General features: G+C 42.2%; 1 long non-coding RNA gene across 1 annotated transcript; it reads left to right on the forward strand.

Annotated features, from left to right (window-relative positions):
* Nucleotides 1-5,644: 5,644 nt before the first annotated feature.
* On the forward strand, nt 5,645-12,217 carry LOC143828830 (uncharacterized). The gene is made up of 3 exons (XR_013227913.1): nt 5,645-5,749; nt 6,439-6,528; nt 11,967-12,217. It is a non-coding gene; the product is annotated as an uncharacterized LOC143828830 (long non-coding RNA).
* Nucleotides 12,218-15,985: the final 3,768 nt, after the last annotated feature.

A 15,985-nucleotide genomic window follows, 5' to 3' on the forward strand; every position in this document is an offset into this window, starting at 1 on the left:
GTGTTTCTGATGGTTTGCTTTCTTTGTCACAGCTGTGTTCTTGTTTGGGGCCAGGTCCTTTGGGGCTGAGCTTGTGCCTAGTTCAGGAAACTCCTTATGAGGTTGTGCATGTGCATATGCAGCAGTGTCTTCCTTGATGGGGAGATGACTGCCACACATGGCAAGGTGGCTGAAGAGGACCCCAATAGAGGCTGCAGCCCATGGGCTTCTCCTTAGCTTCACCTTCCTGACAGTCTGGCAGGTCTGATGGAGAGGGGGAGTTGGACAGACATATTGCTTGGACCCCACAGGCAGGCCTGCCGGTGGGTTCTCCTCCCCAATGAACTGTAGCCTGCTGGCTACAGGATGGGGAGGAATGGTTTTGAGCATCCACCCTCTCACATTTGGTTTGCCTATGCTCATTTATATAACAATAAAAGCTGTGGCCTCAATCATGCAAAACAAAATTCAATATGTGTCTGTGTATCCTTTGTGTGCCGGTATTGTCTCACCTCTAACCAGCAATATGAAACCCCTAGATGCTTCCATACTTTAGAGCAGTGGTCCCCAACCTTTTTATCACATGGGACCGGTCAACACTTGACAATTTTACTGAGGCCCGGGGGGGGGGTAGTCTTTTGCTGAGGGATGTTGCTACCTAGGCCCCTGTTCCACTTGCTTTCCCGCTGGCGCCCCTGTCTTCCCACCACCCGCTGGGGGCGCTGCCAGCAGCAGCTGCTCAGTGCCATGCCAAGGGGGAGCCCCAGCTATGGCGGCCGCTGGAGAGCACCAAAGGTGAGCCAGCAGCAGAGTGGCAGGGCAGCCCCCGAGGCAGCAGCTATGGAGGAGGACGAGGCGGAACCGCAGCCCGGTACTGACTGATCTATGGACCGGTAATGGTCCCCGGACCGGGGGTTGGGGACCACTGCTTTAGAGGTCAGGCAGGGGGCAAAAGGGCAAGATCTCAGCTAACTGCTGTCAGCAATTGACTATCTATTTGCCCATTATTCTCTTTATGTAGATATCTGCATTTTTTCTTATTGTGGCCAGATGTTTCCCATGCAATTCAATCTCAGGTGAATGCAAACAAATCCTAACTCGGTCTCTGGAACCTGGCAATTTCATTATGCTGTATGTTAATTTGCCCTCTCACTCCATATACAAGTCTGATTTGATTATTGTCATTCCATGATACTGTATCTGAGGAAGTGTGCATGCTCACGAAAATGCGTACCTTGAATAAGAATTGGTTGGTCTTAAAGGTGTCTCTGGACTCTAAATTTCTTCTAGTTTCAGAATACTTGACTAATTTAGCAAATGCTGACTGTAGGAGGGCATTTACTAAGGTATGTCTGGCTATTTTACCAGTGGTCAGAGGTCATTCTAATACAACCCCATACCGACCCATTATGCATGGCAGCAGTCACGGTGGGCTGCTGCCAGGCATTGCATCGGGGCAGCATGCCCCAGCACTTCCTGCATATGCACAGGAGAGGGAATCCCCTGGCATACGTGGGCTGCCCTGGTGTAGCGCGCTTGCACAAAACACTGGGATTGGAAAGCCTGATATGCTGCCTGGGGACAGCAGCAGCAGGGGAGACCAGGGGACATGCCCCCCCCCAAAAGGTGGGGAGCGGCATGCTGTTCTCCCACCAAGATGGGGGTGAGGGGATTCCCTAGCCAGCTCTGTGACTCCGCAGAGAGGACAGGGACATGGAGTGTCCCTACTGATTTTGCACAGCCCCAGCCTGACCTAGCCCCCAATGGTACCCGCGGCATCCTTACCACCACCCTGGATTTCCTGCCCTGTGCATAATCAGTCATAGTGAGCAAGTCAGCTTCTTTTAGCTATATAGGTTATATTTTAAATGCTCATTATGTATTTTAATATTTTGATATTTTATGGATTTTACTTGATATTGTGATTGTCTTATTTCTTAGTTATGTTTTTACTGTTTTGGTATTGTTTTGAACTAATGACACAAAATAATCTTGGATGTTGGTTTTTTGTCAGGTTATTGTTGTATTTTTAGGGGTATTTTATTGGGATTTTTATTGAATGTAACCCACCACGAGCCTTCCGAGAGTGGCGGGCTAAAAGTCTAATAATAATAATAATAATAATAATAATAATAATAATAATAATAATAATAATAATAATAATAATAATAATAATAATAATAATACAGTGATTTTGAATAACTGATTGCATTTGGCTCTTTCAAGAGAAAACAGATGATTCTTGGTATTGGGTATTATTGGATTTTATGAGCAACCTCAGGGGAACACAATCTTCTACCATCTTGACAAGTTCCTTCCCCTGCTTGGAGATTCCAGGAGGTCTCAAAATGGGCTTGGCTTGGCTGCCACTGACTGCCTGCATCCTGGCAGTGTGGTAGTTGCCTTCACTTTCATACTGCCCAATTCCTCCCTGACCTCTTTTTAGGAGCCTCCTTTTCTTCTCCCCCCCCCCCTGGCTCCACTCCAACTGAGGCTTTAATGCTTCCTGCTGATCCTTCCTTCCACACTCTGTGTCTTCCACATTTCAGGACTCTTACTGTCAGGTGTTTCTGATCCCACTGGGTGGTTGCAACTTTCCATTTTGCCTCCCTTGACAAGCTCTCTTAGCTGCCATTTGTGATGGCTTTGCTTCCTAGTGTCAGTGGTGTCTGGGCCCTTTTTGTCATGGTGGGGTAGCTCATCTTACCTTTGTGGCTGTGCTCCACTCTGGGATGCTGCCCCAGTAGGAGGTTTTTCCCTGTGCCCCCTCACCCCCTGCTGCAGGATGCTGCCATCCGACCATGGCCCTCTTCTCCTCCTGGCCCTACAGGGCGTGGCTGTCCCTTACTTGCTGGTGGTGGCTGGGACTTGTCCTCCATCACCTGTTCCTGCCTCTGCAGAACTCTAGTATTATCCAGCTCCACCAGGGTGGCTGGCAGGTGAGTCTTCCTGGACAAGACTGTGGGATTGATGGGCTCTAGGGAAGTTAGGGCTTGGGGATCCCAACAACCTTCGGCACAAATTTATGTTGGATACGACTCTGTTCTAGATGATATGTTTTATGAGGTATAGAATTTTAAGTAAGCATTGATCATTATTTATTATGCTGTTCTCCACAAATTCCCTCAAGGGCCTTGAAACACAAAGTTCCCTCAATTCTAATACTTTGAATTTTCCTTCAGCATCTGGCTGTGGCTTGGACAATACTTGGAGAGAAAACTTCTCAAATGTAACGTTTCTCGAGGAAATAATTAAATCAGCATTAGCAACAGCCCGTGCGGAGAGCGTCCGCTGTGTAGTTCATTACCACCAGCCCGACTCTAATTTGCATGGATGCCTGGTACCCTCTACAATAGTGTGAGGGGAAGCAACAGATCATTTATATAAATTAAACCCAATAGGGGGCTGAGTACCGAACGCACTGGCGTATCCTCTGGGCAAGAGGAAATTCGAGAGAATGAAGGATTAATCTGAGCTCCTTGGCTTCTCTCATCAAGGTAGATTTAAATCAATTAATTATCATTTGTGCACTATTAAATGCTGGAAAGGTGTTGAGTGACGTTATTGTGTTTCAGCAACATCAAAGTGAAAGCTTCTTCAAGCACTGAAAATCCAGTTGTTACCTTAGTTGGAAATCTTGCCTATGCTCATATTCTACTGAAATCTATGGTGTCTGATTCCAATGTATAAAATCTTAATGCATCTAAGCTTTCTTTACTAATCACTCTAAATGGAAAGGTCGAATTGGGATGGGAATTTTTATGATTCATTTTTCCTTGCTTCAAAATATGTTCCGTAAATGCATTCATTGGGCCAGAAGCAACAGGGGAAATGTTTTCTGCTAAGCAACCTGTGCTACAATATTAGGCCATTTTTCTCCATTATGCAGAAGATTTGAGAATCTTATTGAAATTGGGCTATGTATTATTTGCCCCCAAAGGGGAAGACTTGGATGTTGGTTTTTTCTCAGGATATTGTTGTTTTTTTAGGGGTATTTTATTGGGATTTAGGGGTATTTTACTGGTAACAGGGATATCTGTATATAGTTATTATATTAAACATATTTTTAATGTACATCATCTGCTTGTCTTTTTCACATATAAAACATAGGGCTCTAAGGAAACAACTACCAGTCCATCATGGAAGTTATTCCACTTCCCCCAGCATGTAAGAGGAGAAATTGGACAAAATTGCCCCCTCTTCTACATATGGAATTATGGAATATTCTCACTTCTGCAATGCCCCTGCTTTTTTGTCCAGATGGATCCCATTACTCTAAGCACAATCTTTTTGCTTTTTGGGAGTCTTCAGAGAGTGATGGAGAAAGCATTTAGAGAAGGATAATCCATATTTATCTAGTAGTTTCCATTGGTGTATGGTTGGATACCAGACATGATTTTGAAATATAAGTTAATGGCTGTGTTTAGAGAAAAGATGCAAGAGATTGTTATACAAAGAATATTAATTTCCAAATCATGGGTCTAAAGGCCCTAATTTCACCAACAATTTTACTACATGCATTCAATGGAACTTTTACGAGTTACATGATGAACTTCGGTCCATCATAAATTACAAAATGCTTCATTTTGGGTAAATATTTCTTGTGGTTTATTATTAAGTAGACACAGAAATATTTGGTTAAACCCCCAGGAAAGAAAGAAAGAAACTCCTGTACTAGATTTCCCAGTCCAGCTTTGACTGAAATTCTATGATGCAGTGGATTTTCAGATTGCTGTCCCAGTAGGATGTAGTAGGGAAGCTTAAAACACCCACTGTGCCTTACTACGGAAATCTGGTCATGTTAATCCAGCTGGGTGACCTTGGGCTCGCCACAGCACTGAGAAAGCTGTTCTGACTGAGCAGTAATATTAGGGCTTCTTCTTCTTCTTCTTCTTCTTCTTCTTCTTCTTCTTCTTCTTCACAGTTTACATACAATTATTCCTTGACAAAAATCTTTCCTAGATTTAAATGCAGTATTTTTTTCATCTGTTAATCCTAATTTGACGGTTCTTCTGCCCTGTTCTTTTCCTTCATTCCTGTTCATTTATGCTGAATTCACAAAGAAAATGTTTAGATCCAAATGAGAGATCCTGTTACTGTTACGGTTGCCAAATGCCATGCACATGTTCAGTGCAATCCTAAACAAAGTTATATCCTTTTAAAGCCATTAAATTCAATGGCTTTATAAGGGCATAAGATTTCTTAGAATTGCACTGCTATTTTATTATTGAAGTCATATGAAGATTAACATTCCACTGAAGTGTCTGAAATGGAAATGCTTTTAAGGGATACTCTAGCTTAAAGCATTTCACAGTGAATATTTTCAATCCCCTGAAGCTATCAAGCAGCATTTATTTGGAAGCTAATTAAATCACTACAATTAACAAAGAAGTGCTAAGAAGCTGCTGACACCTCTGGAGAAAGTGCTTAGTCTGGAAATATTTTCTGACATGGTGCAACTTCCATCTTCGGATGCCTCCTGTCATTCCTGCCTTATATGGATATCAGCATGGAAAAAAAACAGCAACCCCCCCCCTCGCCTTGAACTCTTCTGTTCTTACTGCTTATCAGCCACCTGAAGTCATAATCCTTTGTTTGTGACTGTAATCATCTCCTCAGAAGCTAATTGTGATGTCACAGGGAGAGGATTATGACTTTAGGGGCGGAACAGGCAGCCGGAGGAGGTGACCTCTAAAAAGGCAGGAAGGCCCATTGTCATGCAAATCACTCTTCTGCATGAAACAGAGAGAGCGGTGCAGACGGAAATAAGGCAAAATAAATCCTCTCTCTCACACGCACAAAAAACCCTGAAAGCATAATACGAAAGACACAAATGGGATTCCAAGTTTATTTGGAACAAATTGTTTTTACAATTAGAGGTTTTTGAGCGATGCGGAACAGTTTTCAAACTGCATGTTCAAATGGGAGTTTAGTATGCTGGTTAGCAGCCAATTCTGTTTGCAGACTTTGGCTGGAGGTAAATGTGACACCAGTGGAGTAGTTAGATAATTTTACACTGCAGTCATAGCAGAGTTACGCATTTCAAAGTTAATTGAGTTAATTTAGTAGGTCACATATTTTTATATATCGGGGTTCCCAGGTCACATAAGACTGCCAACTTTGAGTTTGGAAATATTTGGAGATTTGGGGGGGTAGAACTTGAGGATGGCAACGTTTGGGGAGGGGAAATACCTCATTGGGTATAAATCCACAGAGGTCACCTTACAAAGCAGCCATTTTCCCTAAGGGATCTGATCTCCATTGTTTGGAGGACAGTTATAATTCTGGGAGATGCCCAAGGCCCACATGGAAACCCAATTTGTCAGCAGTCAGAGGCGGTCCATAGTATCTCCTCAGTCCTGCGGAGTCTCATTCAGCGGCATGTGCTTTGCACCATAAAAATGGCAGGTCAGGAGAATGAGAAGAGACCTAATCTGACCTGCATCCTGTTTCACACAGCTGCCATCCAGGTCCCATGAGAAACCACAAAACTGGATACGAAAGTAGCAGTTTTCATCCACAATTTATCTCCAGTAGCTGTTTTTAAAGGTACAGTATATTGCTTTTAAGTATGGAAGTTTCATTTAAGGCCTGGAGAAAAATAGTCCACCCTTTTAATAGAGTATTAATATGTAGAAATGGAAGTTGAAGTTCTTTCATGGCATGGAGATCAATAATATAACCTGATAAATATTTGTGTTCTTTTGTTTATTATATTTATATACTGCCCTACCCTGAGGCTCAGGGTGGTTTATATAGAACTTAGGGAACAGGGAACTGTACAGATAACTTAATAGTTGTACACAGTAACAATACAGTGATGACAAGAGAACAGAATGCTGGAACAGTAGAACAATGGAGAATAGTAGTTTAACTACAGTGTACTGATGACCCCATGGTTTGGACAAATGGGTGGTGGTTTACATGGGGGGAAGGCTTGGGGGGGGGAGAGAGGCAATGGAATGTGATTCGTTCAGGCTGACCCCAACCAAATGCCTGGTGGAGGAGCTTCCTTTTGCAGGCCCTGCAAAATTGTTGAACTTTTTAAAAAAGTTCTCTCTGTTTCATGGATCTATTGTTCCAGCCAGCTGGCAACTCTAGTTTCCTTCAGCCATCACAACTCACACCAATGGATCTGTTTTCTCTTAAAGCTACCTCAGCACTGCCCATTCCCTCCCACCATTAGAGCCGAAATAAACATTTGCAAATATATTTTTGTAAATATTCATGCAGTTCAACAGAGGCTATTAAAATATTCAACATAATAATTTGCAAAGGGGAGTTTGGAGAAGAGGTTTCAGGAGTGTGTTTTATCTCTAGAGAATTCCATTCCCATCCAGCACAAATCTACATATATTTACTTAGAAGAAAACCCCATTGAGTTTATGAATGCTTACCAACATGCAAGCATAGTGAAAGTGTAAGATTACTTGTGCTTTATGTGCTCTGTGCTTGAAGATGGCGCTACAAGATACTTCAAGGACAAAACAGTAATAAGTAGGAAACAGTTTCTCTTTGTAAATTAATAACCAGAGGTCTTCGCAACTATCCATCTATGGACATACTGTTAATATATAGCTTAATTTGTGGCCATGGAGGGAACAGAACTCTCAGTTTCTCTCAGCTCCCGCCAATTGGCAATTGGCTCATTGCATCAGCCATTAATGAATTTGGAACACATTAAGATGAAAAGAAAAATGCACTGGGAAATAGTGGAATGTCATATGGAGTCGCACTGATGGATGGAATTTAATGGATCCCTTCTCTTGACATCTGGATGGGCCCCAGCTGGACCCAGTTTTGAGGGTTACTCTTTTAAGTAAAGGGAAAGGATGTCTAGGAGATCCACAATGTCATCCTAACCTGATTTGTACCTTTCTAAGCCCATAGACTTCAATGCAATTAGAAAAGTATGAATCTGTTTAGGATCTCAGAGTCAGAAAGAAATAATGGATAAGGATTGCAAGGGGGGGGGGGAGCTGAAGGAACCTGAGATGTTTAGGGGAACAATAAGACTAAGCAAACTCTCAGTAATAACCTAAGACCACATCCCTGGGAGTAAAGACCAATGAATAACATTTGACTTACTTCTGATTGCGATTACTTAGGATTGCTCTCTGTGAGGGGAGAAAGATTCTAGAGACAGAAAATAACCTGTTTGAAAGAATGAAACCACAGAAATATCCAGGCAGTAAGAGATTGTCGCAGTGAGAACTAGATACTTAATTCTAGTGCAAAATGGTGATCAATAGTAGGGAGCAGAGAGGAAACATGAAGTGATCAGAGAATGACAGGGCGGGGGGGGGGGAGATGAGATTACATGGACACACCCTCTATAGCAGGGGTAGTCAAACTGTGGCCCTCCAGATGTCCATGGACTACAATTCCCATGAGTCCCTTCCAGCAAACACTGGCAGGGGATTATGGGAAATGTAGTCCATTGACATCTGAAGGGCCTCAGTTTGACTACCCCTGCTATAGAGGGTGAGAAGATGCAATGGGAAGGAAGGCCAATAGGAAGAAAGTGATAATACAGTAAAATAGAAAGGGGCCAAAACATCTAGACAATAAAACATCTATTTAAAAGCCAATAAAGTCAATGCAATAAAGGTAATATAAAATGAGAAAACCCCCCAAAGAATGTGGAGGGGGGAGAGCGTGGCAGAACCTGATGCCTCTAGGACGTGAGGGGTGATAAGGATATGGAAGAGTCAAAAATGACTGCAAGGAAGAGAAGACGATAAAACCTCTAAGCTCTTTACCTGGAGGCAGTTTAGTAGTTTTATATGGCAGGGGATACAGATAATAGAACTGGCACTGCAAAGCAGCAGGCTAGAAGGGACCCTACATTGACATTTTTCTTCATGAGGCCCTGTGAAATTGAAGGTGTCTTGGATATTAAGCTCCTCCCCCATCCCTTTGATCTTTTGCAACAAAGTACTTAAAAAAACTGTTTTGAGAGGTTTAAACTTGTCTGGGTATGAACTGAAGCCATTTCAGTGTGTTTGTGTGTGTGTGTGTGTTTGTGATCACCATCTCCTCCCCTACAACAGCACAATAAAAAGCACTGGGTGATCAAGCTATATATTACTTATATTAAAAATGCTGCTCAGTTCTAGGTACTGAATGAAAGGCCGATGCTATCAGAGTTTGCTACTGCAGCATAATAGACAGGGTTATAAAACTTACTTGCCTAAATGTTAAACAGGTCTTCCACTATTTTAAAATTTGTACACACTTCTTCTGATAAATGCTTTAATTTTGCCTTCTGTAATCCTGAGTGTTTTGCATATTGGTTTATCGTGACCCCTGTCCTAGTACTTTCCTTGACCTTTATGAATTCTAAAATTGCTGCTAACTGAAATCTGTTTCCGTTTTAATCTCACTAATTAGTTACTTCAAGGCACAGCACAACAAAGGTAATGTGTACTGACACAGGGACACAAAGGAAGGAGATAAGAATGTGTTTGTTATCAGATGCAGAACTCAACTGTTTTATGGCCTATTTTATTTACCCAGAGTTAAAAATAGCATCATCATATAGCTTTCTGCAGCCCATCATCCCACATTCAAAGCAAACAGTATTATTACTGTGCATTGAGTATTTTTTATGTGTTAAACATTCTCACAGTCTTTCTTCTTTGCCTTCACAACAACCCCCACGAGATAGCCCTGCTGTTTTACAGATGGCAACATTAGGGATGTGTAAACTCCCGCTGAGGAATTTCACTACTTTTTCTCTCCCTTGGTGTTTGCCTGAATGTGGACTTACAAATTCACCCTGACGTTTCACATTAGGCAAAGCCATGGAATGAACGTTGCCATTATTTCTTCGACTAGTAAAGGGGCTGTCACCCATAAGCGTAATGAACATCAGCATATGTAGGCCACCCACAAGTACCCAGAAAAGTCGAACTTTATTAATTAAGCTAAAGAAATTTGATGTGCATGTGTGTGTCCGGAGAGGGTGGGGAGCGCAATGGAGATAAGGTCTGAATAAGCTTCAGGAGGCACAGAATGTTGAGTGAGGAGGAGAGTCCATTAAAGGGGGAAGGGGGGAGAAATCGGGTTGTGCAAGTCCCTGGGAGGTTACAGAATCCTGGAAGGGCACATCTTGATGGGTTTACTGAGATTTCCAAATAACCCCCAACAGGGCCTAAGTTTACAGTGGAAGCTCAACAAGGGCCACCACCTGTATCTACCCTAAGGATGACAGCCTGTAGATGGCATTCCTAGGGATGACATGGAAATCCCCAGTTTTACAGCGGCTCTCCAGGCAACAGAGATCAGTTCCTCTGGAAAAAATGACTGCTTTAAAAGGTGGGCTCCATAGCATTATATTCCACTGGGACTCCTCCCTACCCCTAATACTGACTACTCCTGGCTTCACCCCCAAAGTTTCTCAACCCAGAGCTGGCAACCCTAGACATCCCTGGAATTGCAGCTTGTCTCTAGACTACAACAATGAGTTCCCATGGAGAAAATAGATGCTTTGGAGGATTGATTCCATGGCATCATATCCCACTGAGGTCCCTGTCCTCCCCAGGCTCCACCTTCAAATCTCCCCAACCTGGACCTGGCATCTCTTCCTCTCCATCCCTCACCAGTGGCCGGGGGGGGGCACTCTGTAATCCTAATCTGTTTCCTAGCTTCTCCCCACCACCACCACCACCTCATTGCTGTACTGCCTCCAAGTGGAACAGCTACTATCTCTTTTTTCTCAGTTTCCAAGCATCCTTCCTTGCATCAGCCTCAAAGTTATCGATACCAGGAATTTTCCCAGAAGCACAACTGATCTTCTGACTACAGAGATCAATATTCCTGTTAGAAATGGTCACTTTGGAGAATGACCTGTCATGGGTCCTGTGTTGTTCAACATATCCATCAGTGATTTGGATGAAGGAATACAGGGGGTGCTCATAAAAAAAAAAAATCACAGCCAGAGTAGTTCAGCAGTGGAATAGGCTGCCTAAGGAGGTGGTGAGCTCCCCCTCACTGGCAGTCTTCAAGCAAAGGTTGGATACACACTTTTCTTGGATGCTTTAGGATGCTTAGGGCTAATCCTGCATTGAGCAGGGGGTTGGACTAGATGGCCTGTATGGCCCCTTCCAACTCTATGATTCTATGATTCTATGATTCTTTCTCAGGGTCTCGCTGCATGATTATTATTTGCGCAAAACATGCTACCAAACATTTACTAGTGCATTATGAATTATCATCAATAATTAAAACGGGGCTATAATTGTCAGAGTATGTGAGCAGAATACATTGCCACACACAGTTGTTTTGCTCCTGCATTGTTTATTTGTTTGCAAGATAATCCACAAACTCAGTTAATGGAAATTGGCCTCTGAGTTTTTGTGTGATTCAGAAAGATTCCACTATATTAGCGCAAATGTTTATGTTACTTGGTGTTATGGAAATGTGGAGGAAAATGCTTGCTAATTCTCCAACAATGGCATTATGATTTCTGAAATGTAAATGATGCTACCTTTGATGCAATTGCTTGATTTAAACTGGGATCCTGGTTTGCAGTGATTTCCACACTAATACTTTTATATTAACTTGATGATCCCCCAAGATGCACACTGGAATTTGCATTGCATGCATGAGATTGCATGCAGGTATTGCTGAATTCCATCCTTCTGTACAGAAACATGATTGCCAAATCCAGGGTTTGTGTGTACTGATGCTTTTATTTTGATGGACACAGCATCCGGCTCAGACCTGAAATGGTTGATGCCCAGGACTGATTAGATTTAAATCAACAAACTGCCTGAACTGAAGGAAAGTCTGTCTTCAGGCCAACACAGTGGCCCTATTGCTTAAAGCCAGGCATATTGCCTGTCGGAGTTGCAAGCACTCAAACTGGTTTACATCTGTGACCTAGTTTACATAGACAGCAGAGGGGACAATAAAACTGTTCTTGGGTAGGTGTTCACATCCTGCATTTCTAATTTTCTATGCAAATGGTTCTTTTCCCACAGGAAAGCATTCATAATGAAAGAATGGGCCGCCACCAGAAACACTGCTGCCTGAAGCCCCACAGTTTGATTAGAAAGACCATTATGAGGCCACCTCACCAAAACTAAGTGGAGCTGAGTGTGGACACTGCTTGGATGGGAGAACTTCTGGGAACATACGTACACTACTTTGGGTTCCATAATGGAATAAATGTGGGCTATAAGTATAATAATTCAAAAAAGTAATAATAAAGTGTTATGTTTGGAGAACAATATCACCATTTCACCTGTTCATTTTGCCCACTCAGCCTGATACTCTGTACATTCATGAAACCATTTCCCCTTATTCTTTTAAACTTATTCTCAGGACCTATTTCTTAAGTAGCTCTTTCCTAATCAATCTTGGATGCACTGTTCCTGTGTGTCCACTTGATTCTCCTTCATATTTTGTAAAGTACTAATGTGGATTTACATTGAATGGTTCTCTCCTATGGTCTGGCCTAAAGTGGCATGCCACAGGTGAAACTAGATCCTATACCCAAAGAATAGTAATGCTGCTCAACCATAGATATCACCTCAATAGGCCTTCATAGTTAAGAAATTGCTCTGTACAAGCACCCATTAGAACTTGGAGTACGTGATTCCCTTTTACACTATGAAATTATGCAAGAGAGAGACAGAGAGAAAGGAGACAACAGATGCTGATGTGTGTTTGATAAAGTCCCTTGAGGGTACAGTCTCAGTCTCCCTCTTTCTTGTAGCAAGTCTTCGTATTTCCACGTATGTTCTATCTGTATATCTGTAGGCTGAACACAGATTTTGTTCGGCTTAGGCAAAACCATGTTCATGGTGCCCAACAGAATTAGTCAGAGCTTTTAGTCCCTCTCCCTGCTAAGCCATAAACTTGTAGATGGGGAAATCAACAGGCAATTGCCGGTTGATCCACTGATCAGTTAAGAGTTGGATTCTGATCTCCTATCCTCAGATAGTCTGCTGCCTCCTACAGTAACTGAGAACCCCAAACTAGTGTAGACCCCCTGAGTTCATGAACCTTTGTTTGCACTTGTTAACTGTTTAGCTGTTTCCTAGGGTGCTATGCATGTGAAATTCACAGCCTCCTAATTGTATCATCTCATTGTGGACATGGTTTCTGGGTCTTGTCCAGTGTCCACCCTTCTCCCCTTTGGCTCTGGAAGGTGGTGATCTACCCAACTACCTTCCCATGTCATGATTTTCTATGGATGAAATGGGCATTGAGAGCTCCCCACAGGAGCCAAGTGGTGTCTGTACATATGACCATGAAGGTCCACAAACTTGGAGGGGCCTGGAAGGGGTGTAGCTCCCAATGCACTCCCTGGGTCCTGGATCAGATGCACTGACTTCCTAACTATGTACCTACTGATTTGGGTATCCAGCCACAACCAACCCAGATACCGGGAAAATATTCTGGGTTTAAAGCCACAGCCCCTCCCCCCACCACCACTACACACATATCCAAGTGAAGGTGAATCTTGTGGTAAAACCATGCCTCAGATTCAGAATGTTGGGAAATAAAAACCAGGATTTATGGGTGATGTTTTACCTCATTCCCAGGAAGAAAGTTTCAAATGGATTTGAGATTATTCTGTTTGCTGAAATGCTGAAAACCTATTGCTGATTTGGCTGTGATATGAAAGTAAGCCCCAAACACAGAGAACAGAGACCTTCCATCCACTCACATAGCTCTCAAGTGAAGGGAAAAGTTGAAATAAAATGTATCCCAAAATCACTTTGTAGAAAAGTAAAGTAGAAATCAGGAATTGTGTTCTTTCACCCCACTTTCAGAAAGAAAATTAGGAGAGTTAACCCAGAAAATGTTTCCAGGATACCCCTCCCATGCTTCCAGAAAGAACAATACTTAATTTTGGAGGGAAAATTAAAAGTGAAGAAATGTGAGGAAGTGTAGGGGGGTTTCTCATAGACACCAATTCCCAGTTGATCAGGGATCAGGTGGGAGTGATCTCCCCCCAAATTTGCTGCTTCCAAGAAAGACTGAAATGCAAAAAAAAACAGAGGCTTCAGATCTTTAATTTTAGTCTCTCCTGGGCTTCCTCAGACACAACTATTTTTGGGTGAGGAAATCATAAGCAGGCACTCGACCGTAATTAGCTGTGAATCAGCTTCTGATTTTTTATTGTTTATTTTTTGCCCCAAAGAACACTTTGTCTCAGTAGTAGGCTGGTAGGCAGCCAAGCTTACAGGGTTTGGGCATCAGATTCCAACTCTTACCAGATCCTTGCAATTGGTTGTGAATTAGCTTCTGTTTCTGTACCCACCCCACTTGTACATCTTCCCAGGGTTGCAGCTCCATGGGTTGAAGTTTAGCCAGGAAGAGTAAAATGCTGACTCACAGATGATGCGGAATTAACTGGGAGTGCTGAACATGCAAACAGGCTATGAACAACTAAACAATCAACCACTTAATCAGCTCCCTGTTTGGAAGTGGCAAACTAGCAGATGTTTGAGCATTCCTATTTGTACCTAACACAAGAAGATCCCTGCTGGATCAGACCAGTGGGTCCATCTGCTCTAGCATTCTGTCTCACACAGTGACCAATCAATTCCTCTGGAGGTCCAGCAACAGAACATAGAGGCTGAGGTCTTTCTCTAATGTGCATAGAATTCTATGCCATTCTTTCCTGAAGGTTCAGGGTGGATTACAACAATAAAACAATTGGATACATGCAAGAAAATAAAATCAGACACTGGTCAGTCATGAATAATCAATGAAATATAAAGTGCCTCTGGTGTTCTCTGATCTAAAAGGAACCAGGCTATTTAAACTTGCCCTGTAATTTCTCATCACACCTGAATGTGGGCTAAGCCTGACACTGTTTGTTCCTATGACATAGGGAGTTGCAAATTCTAGCAATGAATATTTCACATTATTTTTCACCACCAGTCACCACTATTGGTACTAAAGATGGTGCAGCACAATAATAAATTGAACTATCTTTCAGTCCCAGATAAAATCTCTTTCTGTTGCACTTGACTGTTTTGTTTGTTCACTGGCCAAGAGGATTTGCTGACAAGATCTGAGTGAAGGCTTTATCCATTCATGACTATTATAATGAATGCATGAGAAAATTGCTAGGCATACGTGTTACAGCCTATATTTAGTTCATCATTGGCAGAAACAAAATGGGAAAATAAAACCATTGACCAATCAGGATCTGGATATATACTCTTGGAAGAGGGAATTTGATATTTGCATCTACACTGATTAAACTCTGCATAGCATAGCTCAGTAAATGTATTTTGGGAGAAAGTTGCACAGCCAGCATTCAAATGTGGCAAGAGTTTATGCTGAAGAAAGGCCTGAAGATTTGTACAAATGTCACTGATAGTAGTAAGATAGGAGACCAGATTTTCAAAAACAATTGTGTGGTACAAACATCCCCATTTGGGTTTTCTATGTCCTTTCTGAGAGATCAGCCTTTATTTATGCCATGCTTTTTGTTTCTACTAGGATACACTCCGACTGTTAATAGAAATTCTCTTAATTCATCTTTATCCAATTTCTCCCTGAAACCCAACAAACCTTTTCTTTTCCTTCTTTTTGAAGAAATTTGAAGTCAAATTCTAATCCATTCCATGTTGATTAATGGTATATTCAAAGAGAAGATGAGCAGGAAAAAAAGGTTCTGCAAAATTGTAGAATTCAACTCAAGATCAGCCTTTCTGAACATTTACCATTGAGATAACCCTGAAACATTCTTCAGGTTTTGAGAAACCCCAGAAATGGCATGATTGTGCAGAATATGTTTGGGAAACATAGGTGTATATATGCCTACCTGGGGTCCCTTCCCTTCCCATCTACTTCATTAGCCATTTTGAGAGGGGGCATATCACATCACCTGATAAATGTTTAACAATTTTAAATAATATCTAAAAATGAATTAACTTCCATCCATTTGGGAAATCTTTCCAGGGTTTCACGAAGCCCTGGTTGAGAAAGCCTGATGTAGATGCTCAGAGGCAAGCCAAGTTCCCTCAAACCTTGC

Source organism: Paroedura picta, chromosome 2, assembly GCF_049243985.1.
Source record: "Paroedura picta isolate Pp20150507F chromosome 2, Ppicta_v3.0, whole genome shotgun sequence".
Classification (NCBI taxonomy): Eukaryota; Metazoa; Chordata; class Lepidosauria; order Squamata; family Gekkonidae; genus Paroedura; species Paroedura picta.